The 18,180-nt window shown below is 55.4% G+C and overlaps 4 long non-coding RNA genes across 9 annotated transcripts in view; 2 read left to right on the top strand and 2 right to left on the bottom strand.

Moving 5' to 3' along the window:
* The window catches only part of LOC777017, a 515,269-nt gene that overhangs the window by 308,464 nt on the left and 188,625 nt on the right, over positions 1-18,180 (top strand). The gene's annotated exons all lie outside the window — the stretch shown is intronic.
* Positions 6,936-7,798, top strand: LOC112529964. The gene is made up of 2 exons (XR_003075797.2): positions 6,936-7,095; positions 7,620-7,798. It is a non-coding gene; the product is annotated as an uncharacterized LOC112529964 (long non-coding RNA).
* LOC112532689 lies at positions 10,760-11,571 on the bottom strand. Its single transcript, XR_005860725.1, has 4 exons — positions 11,391-11,571; positions 11,218-11,289; positions 11,044-11,112; positions 10,760-10,943 (listed from the first exon to the last, which is right to left on the bottom strand). It is a non-coding gene; the product is annotated as an uncharacterized LOC112532689 (long non-coding RNA).
* On the bottom strand, positions 16,803-17,914 carry LOC121113325. The gene is made up of 2 exons (XR_005860751.1): positions 17,831-17,914; positions 16,803-17,020 (listed from the first exon to the last, which is right to left on the bottom strand). It is a non-coding gene; the product is annotated as an uncharacterized LOC121113325 (long non-coding RNA).

Genomic DNA, 18,180 nt, shown 5'->3' with positions numbered 1-18,180 from the left:
GCGGACCGACCAATGGGAGCGCGGAGCAGGAGGGGCAGCCGCGGACCCGGAGCCTCCATGATGGCGCCGGCGCGATGGTGGAGCTGCGGGGTTCCGTGTGGCGAAAGCGGTGCTCCGCCGCCCCACGTCGCCGCCGCCACCTGCCCCGTGCCTCGGGGATGCCGGACGGTCAGGGGAGGGCGGCGCAGGGGCACCGCCGTCGGCCCCGTCCGTCCCCCATCAGAATCCAGTCTGTCCTCCGGAGAGGGAACTGAGCCGTCCTCCATCATTGCAGTGGGGCACTGCTGGGCTGTGAGAAGCGGCGGCTGACCACAAGCAGCGGGACCCGCCCGGCCTCCGGGAGCAGCTCCTGGCTGAGCCGAGCAGCCCCGAAAGAGAGGGACTGATCCCGCGGGTCGAGACGTGTTCAAGCCTGGCAGAGAGTCAGGCGGGCGCCTTCGGTTCTTGCTTGGCTCAAATCGGCAGCAGCGCGTGCTGAGCTCCTGCCCCGCAGGTGGAGTCCCCAACTCCCGTTTTCCTTATCCCGGTCTGTCCCCGTGCGGAGCTCCCGGAGCTGCGTGAAGCCGACACGGAGCCGCTTCGTGTTGGCCCCGAGGAGGGGAGCTGTGAGGGGGGAGCGATTGTTAGGATGGAAACTGGTTGGGAATATGGACATTTCTCTGCTTATTGCTCTTTATGTGAAATGATTAAATGTTCTGCAGCTCCAAAGACCCTCCCACTCCAACCCCCCCTTTCCCTGTGCCCACCTCTGGGTAAGGACGGGGCAGCACCAATGGCAGCGTCATAGGACTGCAACCACCAGCCCCATCCTTCCCCCCCACATCCCCTCCCCTCCTCAGCGCTGCGTGGGAAATGGTTTGGGGTAGGATTCTGGGAGAGCTGGGGCGGCTTGGCCTGCAGAAGAGGAGGCTCAGGGGGATCCCAGGCACGGCCATCAGCCCCTGCAGGGAGGTGCAGAGAGGACGGAGCCGGGCTGCACCCAGCGGTGCCCAGCAGCAGGACCAGAGGCACTGGGCACACGCTGCAGCACAGCAGGTTTCCCTGTATGACACCTCTGAGCCCCCACATTGGGTCAGTGTCATTGGCTATTTTTGCCAATGGTCACGATGCAAGAGTTGAGTGCATCCTTGTGACATCCACCGGGCATCCTAAGGCACGAGGTGCTGCTGGCACTCCTGAGGTTTTTAAGGGGCAGCAGGGAGAACCGGAGGGCTCAGGGCAGTAGCTGGGGGCTCTTGGAGGCACTTTGAGGTGCTGCGGGTTCAGAATTGTGTTTTTCCTCCCGTTTTCACACAGAAGGTGGCAGTTTGGCTCAGTACCTCGAGGTGGCAGCAGGACCCCCAACAACAGAAACGTCTGCTGCCCAGAGCCCCATGTATGGCTGCGAGAATGATGGAGGGTGTACTAAACGTAGCACATGCACAGGGCTTATGATTCCCGTGACACAGGGATGACATATTCGTATAGCCTTTCTATTATATTGCCAGATAGTATTTCAGCGTTAGAGAGATATGAATCGTCGGAGAGTATTCCATCGTAGTTTAAGCCTAAGAGGGCACCATCCTATAACAAAATACAGAGTGAGCCTTAAACGTTGTCATTCAATTTAGTTCCCTAAAGCAAAGCAAAGCAAAACAAACACGCAAACACAGCAGCTCCTCTCCTCCCCCTAAAATAATGGGTGAAAGTCTCCCACCTGCTGCCTTTCACAAATTGCATGGCCAAAAACTGTTTTATGGAAAACAGTTGGTTAAATTGCAAACTAAACTGAACTCCAATTTTCGATAATTATGAGACGTACTGTGAGTCCAGAAGGAAAATCCCTACTGCAGAGACGCACAAAAGCACGGAGCATTTGTGCTGCTCTTCTCAAGAGGAGCATTTCCAAAAGGGGGCACCAGATACATGCTTTTAAACTGCATTCCTACTGCTTTCTTGAGCCTATTTCCCCCTCCTTTCCCCACGACTTCCTCCACAACAGGTACGGACCACCCTAAATGGAAAGTACTCACATTTTGCCTGTCGTATGTTGTGCTTTTCAACACCAAAACCTGCCTTTCCTTTGTGCTGGAATAACCTCCTTTTTATTACAATTGGCCGTGTGACAGGGAGTCATTGCTATTTCACCGCGTTACTGCGTTCACACCCACAGCTGAGCAGCATAGATTTGGCTTTACTGTTGGGTTCCTGACTGCTCAGCCAGTTTTGTTCTCCCTGGCTTCTCCCTGACTCAGAAGAGTCATAGGCACGTTAGAGCTTAGAGTTCCTTTTTTTTCCTGTACTGTAGGGCTTGGCCTCCAGTTTTGGCTTTGTTTATATCCCAAGGTATCAGATAGCAAATTAAGTTCAAGGCAGTGATGATGTCCTGCTCGGAAATGGATGTGCTGGATGGCAGAAGAGGATTCTTGGCCAAGTATGGAATCATCTCTGTTCCTTCACAAAGGTAAATTTTTAAAAGGTAAACACACAGAGGTGGATCCTTCAAGGCAGGATGCCTTGAAGGAGGTGACCCTCACTTGACATCAGTCAGGTATTTCAGTGCAGCTGAGATTAAGGAGACATTACAAAGCTCTGAAAATGTTCCTGAATGTTTTTAGTTGTTCAATTGTCTAAAAGAACACAAGCAATGCAAAAAACAAGGAAAGAAAGAAGCAGAACAGCACCAACTGCGTGTCCTGAACAGAATCCAGCTTTAATAGAGATTAAAAATTATTCCCATTCCTTTTTCTTCTTAGTGACTTAATTTGTTCTCACCTTCTCTCTCTGCTCTCTCCACACGCCTTCCCATTTCTTACATGTCCTGTTCTCCTACTGTTGAACTCCTGTCGTCTTTATTTCTCTTCCTTTCTACCTTTGGAATCCCTTCCCTGATGCCCCTTCCCTCCTTTGCCTCTTCTGTCTTTTCTAACTTCACTTCTCTGCTGTCTTCCTCTCCTCTACTTCATTTCTTTTCCATACTCTTCTCTCCCTTTTCTCTGCGCCGTTATTTCTCTTCTTCCTTCTTCTGCACTTCTGTGCTCTGCTGTTCCCTCCTCGCAGTCCTCCCCTGCCCATTACTCCTCTTTTCCTTTTCTCCTCCTCACTCCTGTTTCCCCGTTTCTGCTTTACCTCTTCCCACTGATGTGGCGACTCATCTACTCTTAGGTTCTTCTCCCTTAGTATTATCCTCTCCTCTTCTGCTGGGTCATCTTCCCTCTGTCCTTGCTCCTCTTCAGCTGGCTATTAATTCTCCCCGTGACGGCTCCTATTGTGCCATTCTTTCTTCCCCGCATCCTCACTTTTCCTTCGTCTGCGTCTGCACTCCTCTTCCACTGTTCTTTCTTCTGTGTCTCCTCAGTCCTCTTTCTTCGGCATCTGCACTCCTTTTCTCCTGTTCTTTCTTCTCTGTATCCTCACTCCTATTTCTTCTGCCTCTGCTCTCCTCTCTGCTCTTCTTTATTCCCTGTATTCTCACTTATCTATCTTCTGCATCTGTTCCCCTTCTCCTGTTTTTTCCCCTGTATCCTCACTTCTTTCTTCTGACCGCTCTCCTTTTCTGCTCTTCTTTGCTCCCTATATCATCTCATCTTCTGCATCTGTACTCTTCTGCTGTTCATTTTTTTCCCTGTATCTTTCCCCTCTTCCCCACCTCCTGTACTTCTGCCATACCTCTTTTCTCTCTTCTGCTCTTAAGCTCCTCTCCGCTTCTGCTTTTCTGTCTCATCTGTATCCACTCATCGTTTTTTTCAGCTTTTCTTCCCACCCGCTTGTTTTTCTTACCTTCATCCTCTTTTTCTTCTCTTCCTCTTCTGCTCTTGTTTCTTCCGTGTCTGTTCTTCTCTCTTTCTGCTCTTATCCTTCCCAGCATCTGTCATAGCTTTATCCTCTCTTCTCTTCTGCTCATCTCCTCTTCTGCTGTCTTGCCTGTATCAGATCCTTTCCTCTGTTGCTCTTTTCATCTTCTGCACTTCTTCCTTACCTGTATCCTTCCTTCTTCTCTTCTACTCTTGTTTTACCAGCATGCTTTTTCCCCCTCTCCAGCTCTCCAATCTGTTCCTGCTCATCTCTCTTAATTTCATCCTCAGTTCTGCTCTTCTCTCTTACCTGTATCCACTCATCATAGGCCAAGGGAAGAAAGGTGCTTGCTAAGCAAAGGCAGGCAGGTGCTTGCTTAGCAACGGCAGGTAAGGGTGTGCTTGAAAAGGTCTGACTTGAAGTGAGGGTGCAGAGCAGATTTAACCTCTGCGGGTGTGTATGCCAGAGCATGAAGCATCGTCAACGAGCACAGGGTAGCACCAGCTTGACACAGGGGAAGCTTCCACAGAGCCCCCAGTAGGAGTCCCAGGGTGATGAGATGAAGCTGATTTTGGCAGCATTAACGGTGGTTTTCCAGGATCTGTGCCTTCTAGGGCTGGGGGCTGTCACTGGGGTGGCTTTTCACAGGACACCCCCCAGCCCACCTCAGGACCCACGGGGAGTCTGTCGGTGACAAATGTGTCACTGAGTGACAGCATCAGGGTGGGAATGCGTGGAACACAGTGCCCAGGGCAGAGCCAAGCGGCGCTGGGGGGGGGTCAGCCCCAGGGAGAAAGCCTCTCCCATGGAAGAAACGGATTTGCTTAATGCCGTGGGTGAGATTCACGATGGGAATCTCCACAACAGAAAGCGTTGTGCTAAACGTGTGAGGTGAAGGGATCATCACTATCAAGATAAAAGTCACAGTATGGAAGATTTAGCGATGGCGTGCTGACTAGAAGAAAAAACAACTCTTGCCTCGTGATTTTTCTTTCGGTCTCTCTTATCATCATCTATTTATCTCATCAGCAGATCTGAGGCTGACCAAAGGCCTGTTGCCATGAGCTTTGCTGAACCCATCAAAACTGAGGCTCAGAGGTATTACACCAGCACATAGCATAGGAGAACCCCATCACCTCCATCGTCAAGGGAAGAAGAAAGGGGAACTGTCACAATTAATTACCTCCTCTAAATTGATAGTTGTAGGCTTCTCGTCACACACTACTGCTGTAAAGCAGAACAACAAAGATGTTTACAGCTGCGATAGGGATTTTTGCATACGTGCAACCACACAAGGCTGAGCACACTCCTGTCCCTCTGACATGTTGAGAAATAGCCAGAAGAGCGCAGTGTGCTCTTGCTGTCAGGCTACATACTCCGAGCATTTCCAAAGGCATGCTGTTCTGTAGAACATGCTGAGCCGCCCGGACAGTTGGTGCAGGAAGAACGCAGCAGTATCAGCGCACTCCATCCCGGGGATCTGAATGCATTTGCAGAGAGAACAGGGAAATAAGAGGTAAGAGAGAGAAAAAACAAAGCAGGCAAATAGCAGAGCTGTCCACGGGGGGCGGGGCTTAAGGCAGGGCCTGTGCCGGAGGGTGGCCCAGCACAGTCGGGGCCTCGGGGCCCAGTCTGGAGGGGGCCCTGGCACAGTTGTGGCCACCTTTGGGCCCAGTCTGGAGGGGGCCCAGGCAGAGCCAGGGCGTCGGGGCCCAGTCTGGAGGAGGACAGGCTCAGTTGGGGCCTGCTTTGGGGCCCAGTCTGGAGGGGGGCCCAGCACAGTCGGGGCCTCGGGGCCCAGTCTGGAGGGGGGCCTGGCACAGTTGAGGCCTCCTTTGGGCCCAGTCTGGAGGGGGCCCAGGCAGAGCCAGGGCGTCGGGGCCCAGACTGGAGGAGGACCAGGCTCAGTTGGGGCTGCTTTGGGGCCCAGTCTGGAGGAGGACCAGGCCTCAGTTGGGGCTGCTTTGTGGCCCAGGCTGGAGGAGGACCAGGCTCAGTTGGGGCTGCTTTGGGGCCCAGGCTGGAGGAGGACCAGGCTCGGTTGAGGCTGCTTTGGGGCCCAGTCTGGAGGGGGGCCCAGCACAGTCGGGGCCTCGGGGCCCAGTCTGGAGGGGGCCTGGCACAGTTGTTGGCCTCCTTTGGGCCCAGTCTGGAGGGGGCCCAGGCAGAGCCAGGGCGTCGGGGCCCAGTCTGGAGGAGGACCAGGCTCAGTTGGGGCTGCTTTGGGGCCCAGTCTGGAGGGGGGCCCAGCACAGTCGGGGCCTCGGGGCCCAGTCTGGAGGGGGGCCTGGCACAGTTGAGGCCTCCTTTGGGCCCAGTCTGGAGGGGGCCCAGGCAGAGCCAGGGCGTCGGGGCCCAGACTGGAGGAGGACCAGGCTCAGTTGGGGCTGCTTTGGGGCCCAGTCTGGAGGAGGACCAGGCTCAGTTGGGGCTGCTTTGGGGCCCAGGCTGGAGGAGGACCAGGCTCAGTTGGGGCTGCTTTGGGGCCCAGGCTGGAGGAGGACCAGGCTCTGTTGGGGCTGCTTTGGGGCCCAGTCTGGAGGAGGACCAGGCTCAGTTGGGGCTGCTTTGGGGCCCAGGCTGGAGGAGGACCAGGCTCAGTTGGGGCTGCTTTGGGGCCCAGGCTGGAGGAGGACCAGGCTCAGTTGGGGCTGCTTTGGGGCCCAGGATGGAGGGGGGGCCTGGCCACAGTTGGGGCTGCTTTGGGGCCCAGGCTGGAGGAGGACCAGGCTCAGTTGGGGCTGCTTTGGGACCCAGGAGGCCCAGGCTGGAGGAGGACCAGGCTCAGCTGGGGCTGCTTTGGGCCCAGTCCGGAGGGATGCCCGGCAAAGCCAGAGCCTTGTGGCAGCAGTCCAACTCTCAAGTTCAACCTTTAACCATAACCTAAAATGGTAACCGTTAGTGAAAGGTAGTGGCAGATACAGCTGCTTTACTGTGTTTTAATTTTCCCAAGAATGGTGAAGGACTCAAGCTAGTAAAGAAAGACCCCTTTCTGAAGAACAGGACTCAGAAGGTATTAGCAGAGAGCAGATGTCCCAGTAGAGATTCTTCCCCTTAGACAGCCAGCCCTCTAAATGAGGTTAGGGAGGGCTGGGACCAGGCTCCACCCCTTTTCTGCACAGGTGAAACGCTTCCAGCCGTGCTCCGCAGCAGGACCATGTTTTAACAAAGGTGAAAGCCTGTGAAACAAAAGAATCCCTTCTTACTTGTTTCACGTTTGTGTTTGTTGACCGCAGTTCCAACCAGGTGGACTCTCAATGTCTTGCAAGCGACACCTAGAAGCAGGTACAGGCAGGAGGTACAGCACCCTGCAACCTCCAGGTGAGTGACAGCAGCCAGGCAGGGCTTTGACCTCTGCAGGGTGATTGTGTGGAGCATTATGCACAGGAACAGCTGAGTCTAAAGATGATGGCAGAGCTGCAGAGCTAACCATAATAGAGAGGCACAGCGGCTCAGCTCGTTTCCCACCGTAACGCAGGAAATAAGAGCCACGAGGGAAATGCAGACGCACTGTGCTTTCCTCTTTTGTCTCATGCCTTCTGGCCCTGTCAGAGGGGAGGAATGAGCTGCGCTTCCGCAGAGACCTTCCTCTCACAGCCACTCACCCCTCAGGTTGGAGCACTCTGGCTGCAGGGTGGGAAAGCCAGTTCTTGCCTGATGGTATCTGCAAAGCTGAGAAAGAAAGACAAACTATGGCCTCTTCTCTCATAAAGTGAGAGGGGACGATCCTGTGCTACTGGGCTGCAGTCAAGAGTCTGAGAGAGTCTGTGTTGTGTGAGATTTTAGAGAGAGCGCTGGGGAGTGTGGGAGCAGTGCAAACCTGCCGGGATGCTTTTTACTTTCAGGGGCCTTTGTGCAACACCAGATGTTCATGTCCTAGAAGCACGTGGCGGAGCACGTCCTGGGATCAAGGTGCCATGGACTGGAAAATGCAGCTCTGGACATACAGGCTTGGCGGAGTTCCTGTGTGAAGACAAAACTCCCAGTACTCCAGAAACGTGGAGGCAGAAGAGCAGTGACAAGGTATCTGTATGTCTGTCAGTATATGTGCACAGCCAGGAGTGCGTGGGCAGACAAAGAAGCGTTGTGCAGGCAGGGAAAAATGAGTGCTGTGGGTCCTGGGAGCAGCAATGCGGGAGGCTCCTCCTGCTAGTGCTCTTCCGCTGGAACGTCCCTTTGGTTTTCTACCTGGGAGAATATTTGAACCCGTTGAAAAGGTCTGACTTGAAGCGAGGGTGCAGAGCAGATTTAACCTCTGCAGGTGTGTATGCCAGAGCATGAAGCATCGTCAACGAGCACGGGGTAGCACCAGCTTGACACAGGGGAAGCTTCCACAGAGCCCCCAGATGGAGTCCCAGGGTGATGAGATGAAGCTGATTTTGGCAGCATTAACGGTGGTTTTCCAGGATCTGAGCCTTCTAGGGCTGGGGGCTGTCACTGGGGTTGCTTTCACAGGACACCCCTCAGCCCACCTCAGGACCCACGGGGAGTCTGTCGGTGACAAATGTGTCACTGAGTGACAGCATCAGGGTGGGAATGCGTGGAACAGTGGCGCTGGGGGGGGTCAGCCCCAAGGAGAAAGCCTCCCCCCATGGAAGAAACGGATTGCTTAATGCCGTGGGTGAGATGTTGGAGAACAGCAAATTAATGAGGTTAAAAGGTGCCGCCCGGGTACTGTGGGAACCTCCTCCCACCCTGCAAGTGCTGTCCAAAGCTCTCCAGTGCCCCCTGCTGCTCTTTGCAGTTCCCCACTAAGCTCCCGTTGCCTCCCAGTATTGTCCAGAGTCTCCTTGTGCAAACTCAGTGCCCCCCAGTGCTGCCTGAAGCCACCCCAGTGCTGTATGCGGCCCTCAGTAGCCTCCCAGTGCCCCCCAGTGGACTTCCCAGTGCCTCCAGTAGTGCCCAGTGCCCCCAGTTCAACACACCCACTGCTCAGCACGTGACCGTTGCCTTCCCCAGGAACAAAGCAAGGCAACAGAGACATTGACAGCAGCGATGGTGGTGGAGATGTTCAGACTGGAGGAGCTCTTGGCTCGCTGCAGCCACCCCACCACAACAGCATCCCAGAGGTGGGCACGGGGACCTGGGGGGGCTTTGGTGCTGCACAAACGACTGCAGGCAGAGGTGTAGGAAAGTGAACGCCAAGCATTTAATAATTGAACGTACAAAACAGCAAATAAATGACAATAGATATTCCCAACCATTTCCCACCCTGACAATTGTTTCTGATCCCACCCCCTAAAATTCCCACCCTCTAATCAATTTCCCACCCCCCAGCTCCCACCCCGCAATCAATTTCTCACCTTCCCCCCCCCCCCACCCCCCGCCCTGGCTCCCCTCCCACCAATAGTTCCCTCCCTCTGCAAAACACTTCCCAGCCCCCCAAATTCCCACCCCAATAATTCCTTCCTCCAAATTCCAACCATTTCGGAGTGCAACATGATCAGAGTACAATTTCCCACCCAGAATTGCCACCCCACAAAATTCCCTCCCCCTCCCCACATCTCCAATGCCAGCAGTCACAAAGTCCAATCCTTTTTGATGCCAACCATCTCCCACAGCAGCCATTTCTCACCCCAGCAGTTCCCCACCCCCCAAATTCCCACCCCAACAATATCACAGTAGAGCCATTTCATTTCCAACCTCAAAAGATGCCAGCGCCCCAAGAATTCCCACCCCAAGTTCCCTCCCCCCACCCATTCCCCACCCCGGCAGTTCCCCACCCCAGATTCCCACCCCAACAATAGCACAGTACAGCCATTTCATTTCCAACCCCAAAAAGATCCCAGCACCCCAAGGATTCCCACCCTCAGTTCCCACCCAAAGAATTCCCACCCCAAATTCCCTCCCCCCCACCCATTCCCCACACCAACAGTTCCCCAGCCCACAAACCACCCCCCACCCTAACATTTGCCACCCCAGTAATTCCCACCCCCCAACCATTTCCCACCCCCCAGCCAACATTTCCCAGCCCAAAGCTTTGACAGTCCAACACTTTTGCGGTCCATCAGCTTCAGAGTCCCGCATTGCCCCAGCCCAAGATGCCGTTTTGGACAGCCCAGATTTGGAGGGGGAAGGCTGGGGCCAGTGCTGGTGCCCCCGGAACACTGCCGCTGCTCTCTGGGCATGGTGGGGGCCAGCGAGGAGCCCAGGGCTACAGGGAGCCGTGTTTGTCGGCTATGGCCACGTCTCCTGCTACACCAAGTGGGCCGGTTTCTTGGCACGCTCCCTCTCGAGCGGCTGTTGGGCTGTGATGGGCACCGAGTCCTCCTGCTGCGCGCCGTGCTGACACAGCCAGCTTCGCCTAGCGCCGGTGTGTTTGTGGCCTGGAACATCCTGGCCCCGCGGCAGCTTCCTCTTTCTGGCTGGGACGCTGCCAGTGTGCTGCTCGTGCCCGGTGCTCTTGCCTTTTTGTGGTGGTGCAGGCGGGCGCTGGGCACTTGGCTGGCTCGGTGCTGTCCCCATGGTGCTTGTCTGCCACCCGGCAGGAGATGCATCCGGGTGGCAGGGCCCAGGCGGGGCGAGAACCCACGTGGGGCTGCCTCCGCTGCCACCCGTTCCATGACCTGTCCACTTTTGCGTGAAAGGAGGCACGGGGTGCTTGGCTGGCTCGGTGCTGTCCCCGGGGTGCTTGTCTGCCACCCGGCAGGAGATGCATCCGGGTGGCAGTGCCAGGCGGGCGAGAACCACCCGGGGCTGCCTCCGCTGCGCCTCTTCCATCAGATGTGCGGTGCGGGGCAACAGGGGTGTGGGGGCAGCCAGGGGGGCGGCAGTGCCAGGCGGGTGAGAACCACCCGGGGCTGCCTCCGCCGCGCCTCTTCCATCAGATGTGCGGTGTGGGGCGACGGAGGCGCAGGGGCAGCCAGGGGCGTCGGCACGGGCAGCTCAGGGGATGCTGGCTGCCACCAGAGCGAGTTGCTGAGGAGCCCTGGTTCAGGTTGTGTCTCTTTGCTCAGCTCCCTGCTGGCCCCTGGAGGATGTCAGAGTGCTCTGTGCTGGAAGAAGAGGAGTCGAGGCTGCTGGAGACATCTGGGCTCAGTGGCTCCGTGGCAGTGATGCACTGCATCAGCTCTTCCATTTGGCAGCTGTTCGCAGTGTCTTTGGTCCCCTCTCTTGTGACACCGGGCAGGTCCTGGTTGTGCTGGGGACCTCCAGAGCACTCGCCGCTTCTGAAAAAGCAAGAACATCCCCCCGAACGATGATGGCAGTCTTCCCACACCCGCCTCGGTGCAGGCACCCACCCGTCACCTCTGCAGACCACAGTCTCACCGTCAATCCAGGTGAGCAAATTGTCAATTTCCACGTCGTTGTCAAGTCTGTCGGTGCTGGGTGCCTCTTCTGGAAAAGGCAGAAAATCCCCAGCGGGGCAATGCCGGCTTTCCCACGCCCACTCAGTGCAGACACCCCCCCACCAGCTCTGCTGCCCCTCAGAGAGAGACTCACCGTTGTTGATCCACGTGAGCAGGTCATCAATGTCTGCGGTGTCGTACAGGATGCCTGTCTTGGATGTCACTTCTGGAAAAGGAAGAAAATCCCCGGTGGGGCAATGCCAGCTTTCTTTCCCACACCCACTGGGTGCCAACGACCCCCGCCAGCTCTGCTGCCCCCAAACTCACCGTCGTTGAGCCATGCCAGGAGATCATGGATGTCCGCGATGTCCTCCGGGATGTCTGCGCTCGTTGTCACTGCTGGGAAAGCAAGAACATCCCCAGTGGGGCAGTGGCAGCTTTCCCACAGCCACCCGGTGCGGACAGCCTGCCACCCGCTCTGCAGCCCCTGAACTCACCGCCTGATTCCAGCGTCGCCAGCGCTGCAGGCGAGCTGAGCCGTGGCGGGATGGGGGCACACGTCGGTGGGCGCTGGGTGCCCCTGGTCCTCCGTGAGCACCACGGCGTCTTTGAAAGGGCTCCATCGGTGGCTCCCAGGTGGCGGGCAGGGTGCGGGGCACGGGGAGCACCTGCTCCTGCAGTGACGGTACCTGCAAAAGAACTGGTGGGGGGCCGGGGCGGCCGGGGGCCTGCGGCAGGCAGGTGCCTGCGGGCTGCGGGGGCTCCCCGTGGAACACAGCCCCAGGCCACAGCCCCATCGGCTGCTGGGGCAGCAGCGTCCCTGCCAGCAGGGGATGTCCCCAGCAGTGAGCAGGGGCAGTGGGGGGAGCCATACCTGGGTGCAGCCCCCCAGGTAGCAGCTGCAGCACGGGCAAGTGCAGCCCCACAGTTGGGGGCAGCCCCCCAGGGGGGAGCTGCGCTGCCTGTCCCCAGACACCTGGTACCCCAGGCCAGACAGAGGCCTGAGGCGCCAGGTAGGTGGCAGTGGGGACAGGGAGGGCGTCGGGGTGGTACCGGCATCGGTCCCGCGGATGGTGGGCTGCATCCAGGCGGGGTCCGGTGGCGGCACAGTCGCTTCAACGAAAATGGCGTCGGGTGTCAGAGGCACCGTCAGCGCTCCTCGAGGGATTCTCTCTGTGGGGAAAGGCCAAAGTAGGCGCTGGGGTGAGATCTGGGGCGCTGGGGTGGGATCTGGGGTGCTGGGGTGAGATCGGGCTTACAGGGGTGGATCTGGGGCTCTGGGGTGTGGGGTGGGATCTGGGTTACAGGGGTGGGATCTGGGGCGCTGGGGTGAGATCTGGGTTACAGGGAGGGATCTGGTTTACAGGGGTTAGATCTGGGGTGCTGGGGTGAGATCTGGGTTACAGGGGTGGGATCTGGGGTGCTGGGGTGAGATCTGGTTTACAGGGGTGAGATCTGGGGTGCTGGGGTGAGATCTGGGTTACCAGGGGTGGGATCTGGGGGTGCTGGGCTGAGATCTGGGTTACAGGGGTGAGATCTGTCGTGCTGGGGTGAGATCTGGGTTACAGGGGTGGTATCTAGGGTGCTGGGGTGAGATCTGGGGCTTACAGGGTGAGATCTAGGGTGCTGGGGTGAGATCTGGGTGACAGGGGTGAGATCTAGGTTACAGGGGTGGGATCTGGGGCTCTGGGGGTCTGGGGTGGGATCTGGGGCACAGGGGTCGGATCTGGGGTGCTGGGATGGGATCTGGGTTACAGGGGTGGATCTAGAGTGCTGGGGTGAGATCTGGCTTACAGGGCTGCTATCTGGGGTGCTGGGGTGAGATCTGGGTTACAGGGGTGAGATCTGGGGCGCTGGGGAGGGATCTGGGGCACAGGGGTGAGATCGGGGTTACAGGGTGGGATCTGGGGCTCTGGGGTGCTGGGGTGGGATCTGGGTTACAGGGGTGAGATCTGGTGTGCTGGGGTGAGATCTGGGTTACCAGGGGTGGGATCTGGGGGTCTGGGGTGAGATCTGGGTTACAGGGGTGAGATCTGGGGTACAGGGTTGAGATCTGGGTTACCAGGGGTGGGATCTGGGGGTCTGGGGTGAAGATCTGGGTTACAGGGGTGAGATTCTGGGGTACAGGGGGTGGGATCTGGGTTACAGGGGTGGGATCTGGGGCGCTGGGGCCCAGCTGAAGCACGGGAGCAGGGGAAGCCTGCTGCCTTACCTGCCATGACAGCTGGAGAGTGGCAGTTAGGGGAGCCCCTCCCCCCACGGGGGGTTGCGTGACCGTTGGGGTCAGCCCCTTTCCCCAGGCTTGAGGTGGTTTGATTTTTTCGTAGGCAAACATCCTTCCCATCCCAGTTGTTTCCCATTCCAATGATCACTGACCCTCCCAATGGGCATTTTGCAGCGCAGTGCTCTTCCTTCCCAAGGGCCTCCCGTCCCAGTGGAAGTTGACCATCCCCTGCAATGAGTTCTCACCCCTTGGGACAGTTTTCTCTCTGAGGGAGGATATTCGGGCCCAGTGGTTTCCCACTGTCACCAGCCAACACTGGGTGGGGTTACCCGGGCCTTTAGCAGTGGAGGGAGCCAGCGTTTATCTGTAGGGCTCAGAGATGGAGGGGCTGTCAGTGATCGATGACCGCAGTAACTGGAGGCAGCAAAAAGGCACTGTGAGGTGGCCATCCTCTGTACCATTGCAGTGGAGACAGATTGACACTGGTTTGGATTGGTCTGTGTTCGAAGGGTGGGCTATGGGGTGGAATTGGCTGGACAGTCGCAGCCAGAGAGCTGTGCTCAATGGCTGTGTGTCCGGGTGGAGGCGGTCACGAGTGGTGTCCTAATGATGTTCAGCAAAGCCAGGGCATGGTCTGTGAGGGGCAGAGAGACTCTGGAAAGCGTCCTGGGATTGCTTCTGTGCGGCAGTTGGGGGCCTTGGGGAGTGGGGGGCCTGTGCTGGTCTGTCTGTAGGAGTCTGTAAGGAGGGCTGTGGGGCCTGTTTCTGAGGTGGAAGTGAGGGTTTTGTTGTGCCTGAGGGACTGTCTGTGAGGAGGGTTCTGGGGTGGTTTCTGAGGAGAAGGTTTTGGATCTGCGGGGCTGAGGGTCCTGTGAGTGACTGTAGACCTCTGTGGGGAGAGTTCTGGTGTGGCTTCTGAGGGTTAAAGCATTGGGTTTGGGGGCTGAGAGGTTGTAGGGGTGTGTGAGCGAGGAGAGACTTTGGGACTCTGGGGCACTGAGGGGCCCGATCTGATCCCAGGGGCATAAGGAGTTTGATTTCCCCTGTGTTTTTCCCCCAGACCCATTTGTTCAACCAATGAAAATCGAAATATACAAGATGTTTCTGAACCTGGCAAAGTGTCCTTCACAGCACTGATGTGTTGGACTGCTGGGATGCTGGCTCTTGCTTTTTTTTTACCGTGGTTTCAGTGATGGAGTATGCCACTGCAGCGGATGGCCCCAGAAGGGTAAGGACCAAAGAGGCAGGGGGCCATTGAAATAGTTGTATTTCATTTTTTTTATCTCCCAGCTGTTTCATGGAATCTGGCTTGGATGTCTAGAAGTAACTGGAAGATTCTTGAGGAATGTCTGGGATGTTTTTATCTGGAGGAGGTGTGCCCATCAGGCTGAGGTGTTGCATCTGTCCCAGGTTCCCTGATGTGACGTAGTACTGCAGCTCCTCCCAGGGGTCTTGCATATGCATTGCTTGTGCTCGTGTGTATGACTCCAGAGGGACATCCCAGCACAGCTGTGCTGAAGCCCAGTGGCGGTGGGAGGAGCAGAGGACAATCTCAGGTTCTGTGCTCTGAGGTGGATGCTCTCTTCCCAGAAGCACTGCTGGGCAGGATCTGATTGTGCTGCATACGAAAAGAAATGAATACAAAGAATGACCTGGGAAACAACAGTCTGTTCAAGAGCTGATGTGCTGGATAGAGGGTTGTTTGATTGATGATTTTCTGTGACAAATGTGCGTGGTTTCTGCCAGTGGTAACTAGGAGAGGGTCTGTGAAATCATAGAATTGCTCAGGTTGGAAACGACCTTAAAAATGATCAAGTCTAACCACACGTAACCATACTAGCCTAACTCTAACAACCCCCTGCTAAATCCTGTCCCCGAGCGCCACGTGTTTTAAACACACTCAGGGATGGTGACTTAGCCACCTCCCTGGGAGCCTATTCCAGTGCTTAACAACCCTTTCTGTAAAGAAGTTTTTCCTGATGTCCAACCTAAACTTACCCCTGGCACAACTGGAGGCCATTTCTCCTCATCCTGTCACCAGTGAGAAGAGACCAGCCCCGCTCTCGCTGTAAGCACCTTGCAGGTACTGGCAGAGAGCAATAAGGACTCCCCTCAGCTCCTTTTCCCCACACTAAACAGCCCCAGTTCCTTCAGTCACTCCTCATAGGGCATATTCTCCAAGCCCTTCCCCAGCCTTGTTGCCCTTCTTTAAACCTGCTTCAGCCACTCCGTGTCCTTTCTGTGCCCAAAACTGAACACTGTGCTTGAGGTGAGGCCTCGCCAATGCCGAGTACAGGGGCAGGATGACTTCCCTCGTCCTGCTCACCACACCACTCCTGATCCAAGCCAGGATGCCACTGGCCGCCTTGGCCACCTGGGCACACCGCTGGCTCATATTCAGCTGACTGTCCATCCGGACACCAAGGTCCCTTCCCGTCAGGCAGCTTTCCAGCCACTCCTCCCCAAACCTGTAGGGTTGTCTGGGGTGGACCCAAACTCTTGGCCCTATGGAAACTCATACAGTTAACCCTGGCCCATTGATCCAGTCTGTACTACCTGCACCCTGGAAACATCGGGGTTTTCCAGATTTTCAGGACCATGCGCCTGAAACAAATTCTGGTTCTCCTCTAAGCAGAGCTGTTGGACAGACCTGTTGGCACTAGAAATTAAACATGGCAGTGAGATGAGGCCAATGAGGTGTTAATGCTTTTTATGGCTGCACAGTTCCTCAGAAAGCAGTTACACCGTGCCAGCTAAATAAAAGCCAATCCCTTTAAATGCTGTACTGTACAGCTGTGGAGCCCTTTGCTCATCTGCCCGCATCTTGCTTTGCATAGTTTAGCTGGCAAGACTTCAGCGCTGAGCTGTAAGAATGGAAACATCCTCAACTGTTGGAAACAGACCGAGTTTCTAAGGTCTGTGTCAGCAGAGAAGCCAGGCAGTGCTAGGAACAAGCAACTTGTTGGCAAGAGCTAATGCAGCTCTTCCCTCACCCTGTGCCACGACTCCACACCGTTTCACTCCCATTTTCTCTCTCACTCCAGAAAAAGACCGCATAATGAGATGAAGAAATCACCAGTGGCAGTTGGTGTTCCCTGCTTCAGCCTGGGAAATCCATCCTCTGTGGCTAAGGCAAACTGCAACGCAATCCCAGGGAGCCCCTACAAGAAGTCTCAGAATATTTCTAACACTCTCATTATGGAGGTAAGAATACATTCTTGCTCTCCATTTTGCTTTGTGTCAGAAGACAGCCAGTTTAAACCACGTAAAGGCAATTTTCCAGAAACGTTCCCACAGAAAGAAGGCATCTAGCATCTTTCTGTAGCTACAAAGACTGACTACTCAGCCTTTTCCATATACATTTTACTGTCTCTTCCAAACTTAAAAACAACTATACGGTTTTGCAGAAAAATATACCACAAATCCTGAAGTATGGGCTAGCACGGAGTTTTATCCCATCTTCTCCCTGATGCACATTTTGAAATGATATTCCATGACTGTGCTTTAAGATTGTCTCCCTTGAGCATTTTAGTTGTGCTTGTTTAGTGCTCATAAAACCAGCTGTGCAAGCGCTGCTTTCTTCCCCACTGTGAGGGGATTGCTGTCAGGAGCTAACCAGTTATCACAGGCACATCCAGCAAGGAGCTGCTGTGGCACGATGGGCGTGTGGAGCAGCCGTCTTCCAACCGGTCCTCTGCAGCAGTCAGCGTTTTGTAGGTTACTCTTCACCAGTCTGCAGAACAAGTATCAAAAAGGATACTCTTTTGCGATTGCTTCTTGTAATCGCGGGTTAGATTGTGTTGGCCATCCAGGCCAACCTACCATGCAAACACTTTACATCTGTTAGACAGTAAAGCATATTAACACTGTGACAGGATACAGGTTTTCTTCAAGGGCTTTGGAGTACAAACAAAATAGGAAAAAAAATAAATAAAAGCACAACAATTACTTTCCGGAGAGCAGTACTGTTGCTAGAAGTCTATTTGCTTCTTCCTGCTGCCAATCCGTAACCAAATGTCAACCACTTTCATAATTAAGCTCGTCACTGTCTGGTTTGGTTTCCCTAGGGGGGACAAGGAGACAGCGGGACTCTTGGCTGAGCTAAAAGCAAAGCTTACCCCCCTGCACACTGTCGATGGTAAGGCAAAATGTGGGTTTAAAACAAGGCGTTACTGACTGCAGATGAGCAGCAGGACAGATGCCTGACACCCCTGCAGCAATAGCTGGACTTGTTAATGAAGCAGTTTACCCATCCCTGTTAGGCAGTGGTACCAGGGCAACACTTCAGATCTTAGTTTTCCTTCTAAGGATTCTGTATAGCCGACATTACCTGCCTCGCATTCCTTGCCATTCCCCCCTTTCCCCTGCCTTTCTCTTCCAAGGTGAAAAAGGCAGCACTGGGAAGGAAAATGATTTTCTGAAAAGACTTGGAGCCACAGAACGCTTGAACTAGTTTTGCTTTTGCAAACAGCTTAGTTTCAGGCTAAATTGAACCTGATCACTGCTTTAAAAAGAGTTTGGACAGTGAAAGTTTGACACTCACCCCTGTCCATCTGTTCATTCCTAGGTGAATCTAAGCAGTTTTGATCCAGAAGACCCGGGACCAGCAGTGATGCACTGTGTGCTTCCTTCGATGGAGAGCTCTTAGGAAGCATGAATCGCTGCAGTTCTGATGACAGCCTTCCACATGACAACAACAATGGGGATAAGGAGCTCATCCACGTTCCTGCCCTCATTTCTCCTGGCTCCGCTGATGATGTTGACCTGAGCCCGCCAGACATCACAGTCGCTAGCCTGGATTGTGACCCACTGCCTTTCCAGTGCAGCCCACCCCAAGCAGAGCCCAAGTGCCTGAACAGCAGCACCTCCTTGAGGAGCAGGTCGGCATCGCTG

Source organism: Gallus gallus, chromosome 6, assembly GCF_016699485.2.
Source record: "Gallus gallus isolate bGalGal1 chromosome 6, bGalGal1.mat.broiler.GRCg7b, whole genome shotgun sequence".
NCBI lineage: Eukaryota > Metazoa > Chordata > Aves > Galliformes > Phasianidae > Gallus > Gallus gallus.
This window is presented reverse-complemented; position numbering and strand designations above follow the sequence as displayed.